Source organism: Hyla sarda, chromosome 1, assembly GCF_029499605.1.
Source record: "Hyla sarda isolate aHylSar1 chromosome 1, aHylSar1.hap1, whole genome shotgun sequence".
NCBI lineage: Eukaryota > Metazoa > Chordata > Amphibia > Anura > Hylidae > Hyla > Hyla sarda.
Window position 1 is genome coordinate 295,416,616 of NC_079189.1, and position 6,221 is coordinate 295,422,836.

The following is a 6,221-nucleotide window of genomic DNA, read 5'->3' on the forward strand; positions in this document are numbered from 1 at the left end:
AAGGTCAGGGGACCTCCGGCCGCCATTACAGATGATCGGATCGCCGCGGCAGCGCTGCGGGCGATCAGATCATCTATTTTATTATGCTGCAGATCACGGCATCTGAGGAGTTAATGGCGGACATCTGCGCGATCGCGGATGTCGGCCATTACCGGCGGGTGCTCGGCTGCTGATAGCAGCCGGAACCTGCCGTGTATGACGCTAGCACCGCTCCGATGCTCGCGATCATACACAGGACGTAAATGTATGTCCTGCCAAACCAGGACATACATTTACATCCGTGGTCGTTAAGGGGTTAAGTGAATGTGCGCCGTGACGTACGGCCCAATCTATAAAAATTTCCCCGATCCTAGTCAGAAGGCCAGGATGATTGCCAAATGTGAAGAGTACGTGGTGCAGTGCTTCCACTCAGTAAGCTATTACACCCAGTGAGTTTCGGCACCTCAGGGTCACCACTCCCCAAGGCACAGAAGTACCTCGGCCTTCAACCTCCTCAGCCTCACGGTGAGACCTGGAGCGAACAGGTCACATCAGAGCAGCCGTCGAGCTGATTCCTCAGAACCAGCCCCGGGGCACCTGCCCCCTCCATGCAGCATCCATCCTACATCAATGGCAGAGACTAGACCACAGATAAGAACAGATACTACGCTTGATCTTAGCCAAAAGGCCAAGAGCCATATATGCCATCAGAACGCAGCCGTATAAATGTGGCACGCGCTGTACGCCGCAACTATGCAAATATATAGCACAGCCTGCTGCCTGTCCCAACTTATTGTGAAAACATTAATTTCGGCTGGGATTACACTTGGCGTGTTTGACAGAAAAAAACACCATGCTCGCTGCGGGCACATGTTATGTTGGAATCAATAGGGTAATATGAAATGCCAGACACTAATGGGGGTTTCTTCATCCTTTTATGGTCTTTTTAGGCTATCAAATCTGTGGGATGCCGAAAGTATGTATTTTTTTTTTTTTTCTATGAAGTTTTGGTGTTTTTCTTCCCAATGTTTTTAATAGAAATCCTTGAGTCACATGATAAAAGAATCACATGAGTCATAATGAGAAAAGCCAGGGGGAAAATAATAATAATAATAATAATTATTATTATTATTATGCACATTAGGGGAGATGTATGAAAACCTGTGCACAGGTAAAGTTGACCAGTTGCCCATAGCAACCAATCAGATCGCTTCTTTCACTTTTCAGAGGTCTTTTTAAAAATTAAAGAAGCGATCTGATTGGTTGCTATGGGCAACTGGTCCACTTCCCTCTTCACAGATTTTGATAAACTCCCCCTTCCCAGCTCCCCCCCCCCCCCCCCAGTGTCTTTAGCAAAAAATGCCACAAAGATGGCAGAGTAAAGAAATGAGGGGGCAGTTTTTAGTGTTTTGTTTTTTTGGGGGGCAAAAAACCCCCCCCAAACAATCAAACAAGAATTGCATCTGTTCCTAGGCTTAGGCTGGGATTAAACACGACTTATGTGTGGCGTTTTTCAAAGCCCACATTGCTTTATTTTTGGTGTTCCCCCTCCCCCCCTTTCGACAGACGTCTGTCCAACTGTTGCAAAGCTACAACTCCAAGCATGCCCAGGGCATGCTGGGAGTTGTAGATTTGCAACAGATGGACAGCCACAAGGGATCAGTGGTGCAGTATGTCAATCTAGGACCATGGTGTCTGATCTTGAACTGGCAGCAGGAGCCACGACCACTATAAATCAGTGGCAGCGGGATGTCTAACGAGTGACATCCTTTGCTCCAGACCACAACGTCAGGGATGTCACTCGTCAGACGTCCCGGCAGCCAGCGCTGCTCATTAAGCCTGCCAGAGCCGCACTGATCTGTGTAAGAAACCTATGGGCCCAGGCTGTTGGGGCCACCAAATTATAATTACAAATACTGAGTGTCTGGTTAGGAGAAACAAGTATATTGCACCCACAGGGATTAGCCCCATTTTAATAAGAAATTGCCCAAAATCCCTTAGATAACAGTCATACAGAATATATAAGAAAGCTTTTTTGTTTTTCAGCCAATCAGAGAGCAGCACTAATGAAATAGAACTCTCAGGAGGTAACAGCGTGTCACACATGTGATGTCATAGCCATTGTCCACCAGAGAGCAGCACTGAGCAGATATAACACTGCTCCTGCTCATTCTTCATCAGTGAGGGGCTGATGCTGGACACTGTAGGGGCCGAGAATGCAAAGTCATATACACTACTGTGACTGGTAAGTGTCACATTGTTGTGACCAAAAGGTCTTTAGTGCAGTTCAATGTGCTTTTCTATAATAAACATGTAAATAATCTATCTTTTGTTTTCCTATCTTAGATGCATTATTTCCAGGATGTGGAGTAGCATTTCCGGACCTACAGCAAGACGTTGGATGAAGACGTGGATTTCCAGACCTAGCAAGAATTTGGATGAAGGCACAGCCCCTCGAATCACGCACATACATGGACACATTGGCCCAAATTCTAGAGGTAACCTCCTTTAGTATGCCCAGAGGAAGGGCAATACAGTAGCCATGGATTCCCTACAGGTTTCCTCCCCTCTGGAGGTTTTTCCTGTCCTGAGTATTAGTTACTGTACGCTCTTTGTGAGTGATGGAGGTTACATAAAATCCCTACACAAACATTTTAATATATAATAAATAAAGTTCCCCTTTTTAAACCATTCTTTAACTTGTTTGACTCATTTATTTTATTTGTGTGTGAAAAATAGTGTTAGCAAAACGTGGATGACATGAGGTTTTTTTTTTAAGTGTCCAAAGCTGCTCTCCTGCACGATCTGCATAATGCCGTGCGGAGAGAGGCAACTGATGCTGGGTGGCAACCATAGGACACCCAGCAATTTCCATGCATGAGCCTTTTTCTGATGAACGGGACCCTAGGAGAGTGGAGGAGGCAGGTGAGAGGACCTCCATCCACCATTTTGAATGATCACCAGATCGCCACAGGTGAATCCATCCTTGAATATAATGCCCGCATTGCCATAACCTGCTTTGATCAAGGCATCTGAGGGGTTAATGACAAACATTAGAGCGATCGTTGATGATTGCCATTATTGGCAGGTCTCTGGCTGCCAGGACCTGTCACACATGATGCGAGCACCGGTCCATTGTTTGCATCATGTACAGGGTGTAAATATACATCCAATCACATCAGGACATACTTTGACAGGGTCCACCTACTCAATTTTGATTGTAAAGCTCGAATGTCCACACAGAAAATTTATGTGCGGATATTCTGAAGATAGTGGAGCGGTGTCAGAACATGCTGGCGCTAAGATTGCTCAGAAATTCGCTTTATCCTAGGCGGCAATGTATTTCTGAGCAGAATACACAGAAAGAACAGACGTCTATTCTTTCTGCGGATGACCGAATTTGAATTTCGGTGGCAGATATTTCCTGTGCAGAAATTCTGCTGTGTGCACAGTGCTCCAGAACCCCATTGAAATTAATGGGACTCTGCTGCAGCGGAATTTCCGTACGGTATATTCCTGTGCAATTCTGCATGGAAAACCTAACGTGTGAACATAGTCTAACAGCCATTAAAAAAGGTGGGGCGGTGCAAATAAGGGTGAGGGCCAAGGGCCAGAGACAAAGGGGCGGCAAAATGAGGTTTTGCCTTGGGGGACCAAAATCCTTGCACCAGCCTTGGCGGCCATGGCCCGAGCTGCCAAACAGGCAGGGTTCCTGTGCCATTTGAATCCCCTGCATATGAATTGTATCTCTTCTATCACTTCCTGTCAGGGGTGGACCGACACCACCCAGGGCCCCGGACCAAATAAAGCAAGGGCCCCCAGCAAGACTCCACCCCTGGCCCCACCTCTGCCCCGCCCCTATTCCCACCCAGTATGCATATGAATATTTGCCATAGAAAGGAATAGGGGGTGCAGTGCGCTTGAGGCTATGGGGTACTTTGAGGGATGGCAATGCCAATCACCTTAACTACACCGAGGGGACGATTTATCAAAACTTGTGCAGAGGAAAAGTTGTCCAGTTGCCCATAGCAACCAGTCAGATTGCTTCTCTCATTTTTCCTTTAACTCTTAAGGACCCAGGGCGTATGGATACGCCCTCACACCCTGGGCCTTAAGGACCCAGGGCGTATCCAGACGCCCTGGTGTTTTCCGGTCTCTGACGCGCGCCGGGCAGAGATCGGAACCGGATGCCTGCTGAAATGCTTCAGCAGGCATCCAGGGCAAACGCCGAGGGGGGCCATGTAGGCCCCCCATATCGGCGATCGCCGCAAATCGCAAGGGAAATCGCCCTTGCGATCTGCGGCGATACCAGGCTGATCGGGTCTCTGGGACCCGACCGCCCGGTAATTTCGCATGATCCCGGCTGTCACAGACAGCCAGGACCATGCTGAAGACTAGGAGTGAGGTGGCAATCCCCTGCGATTCTTCGGTTAACTAACCGACCAATCGCAGGGGGGGGGCGGTTACTTCCTCCCGCCCTGCCCGGCCCCTTGAAGTCCGGAGAGAACGGGAGGAAGACCGGAGGACCCGGCGGGGGACGGGGGAGTGCTGGGGACCGGCCCCCGCCGCGTCCTCCGGTCTTCCTCCCATCCTCTCCGGACTTCAAGGGGCCGGGCAGGGCGGGAGGAAAAATTTAAAATTTCGTACAGCCCACTGTTCCAAAGATCTGACAGACACCAGTGGGAGTAAATGCTCACTGTACCCCTTGTTACGTTCCTCAAGGGGTCTAGTTTCCAAAATGGTATGCCATGTGTTTTTTTTTTTGCTGTTCTGGCCCCATAGGGGCTTCCTAAATGCGACATGCCCCTCGAGAAAAATTTGCTCTCAAAAAGCCAAATATGACTCCTTCTCTTCTGAGCATTGTAGTTCGCCCGTAGTGCACTTCAGGTCAACTTATGGGGTACCTCCATACTCAGAAGAAATGGGGTTTCAAATTTTGGGGGGTATTTTTTGCTATTAACCCTTTCAAAAATGTGAAATTTTGGGGGAAATTTTTTTACATATGCAAAAGTCGTGAAACACATGTGGGGTATTAAGGCTCACTTAATTCTTTGTTACATTCCTCAAGGGGTCTTGTTTCCAAAATGGTATGGCATGTGTTTTTTTTTTGTTTTTTTTTGCTGTTCTGGCACCATAGGGGCTTCCTAAATCCAACATGCCCCCCAAAAACCATTTCAGAAAAACTTACTCTCCAAAATCCCCTTGTCGCTCCTTCGGTTCTGAGCCCTCTACTGCGCCCGCCGAACACTTTACATAGACATATGAGGTATCTGCTTACTCGAGAGAAATTGGGCTACAAATATAAGTATACATTTTCTCCTTTTACCCCTCGTAAAAATTCAAAAATTGGGTCTACAAGAACATGCGAGTGTAAAAAATGAAGATTGTGAACCTTCTCCTTCACTTTCCTGCTATTCCTGTGAAACACCTAAAGGGTTAAAAGGCTGACCGAATATCATTTTGAATACTTTGGGGGGTGCAGTTTTTATAATGGGGTCATTTGTGGGGTATTTCTAAGATGAAGACCCTTCAAATCCACTTCAAACCTGAACTGGTCCCTGAAAAATAGTGAGTTTGGAAATTTTGTGAAAAATTGGAAAATTGCTGCTGAACTTTGAAGCCCTCTGGTGTCTTCCAAAAGTAAAAACACGTCAATTTTATGATGCAAACATAAAGTAGACATATTGTATATGTGAAAAAAAATATATATATTTTGAATATCCATTTTCCTTACAAGCAGAGAGCTTCAAAGTTAGAAAAATGCTAATTTTCTAATTTTTCATAAAATTTTCTAATTTTTCACCAAGAAAGGATGCAAGTTACAAATTTTTTTTTACAAATATGTTAAAGTAGAATATGTCACGAAAAAACAATCTCGGAATCAGAATGATAACTAAAAGCATTCCAGAGTTATTAATGTTTAAAGTGACAGTGGTCAGATGTTCAAAAAATGGCCGGGTCCTAAGGTGTAAAATGGCTGGGTCCTTAACCCCTTAAGGACTCAGCCCATTTTGGCCTTAAGGACTCAGACAATTTAATTTTTACGTTTTCATTTTTTCCTCCTCGCCTTCTAAAAATCATAACTCTTTTATATTTTCATCCACAGACTAGTATGAGGGCTTGTTTTTTGTGCGACCAGTTGTCCTTTGTAATGACATCACTCATTATATCATAAAATGTATGGCGCAACCAAAAAACACTATTTTTGTGGGGAAATTAAAACGAAAAACGCAATTTTGCTA

At 45.8% G+C, this 6,221-nt stretch overlaps 1 long non-coding RNA gene across 2 annotated transcripts; it reads left to right on the forward strand.

Moving 5' to 3' along the window:
• The first annotated feature begins 1,742 nt into the window (after positions 1-1,742).
• On the forward strand, positions 1,743-2,672 carry LOC130267895 (uncharacterized). Of its 2 annotated transcripts, XR_008843332.1 has the most exons (3): positions 1,827-1,841; positions 2,026-2,224; positions 2,326-2,672. It is a non-coding gene; the product is annotated as an uncharacterized LOC130267895 (long non-coding RNA). The 2 variants fall into 2 exon arrangements; XR_008843329.1 differs by having other exon boundaries at positions 1,743-2,224.
• Positions 2,673-6,221: the final 3,549 nt, after the last annotated feature.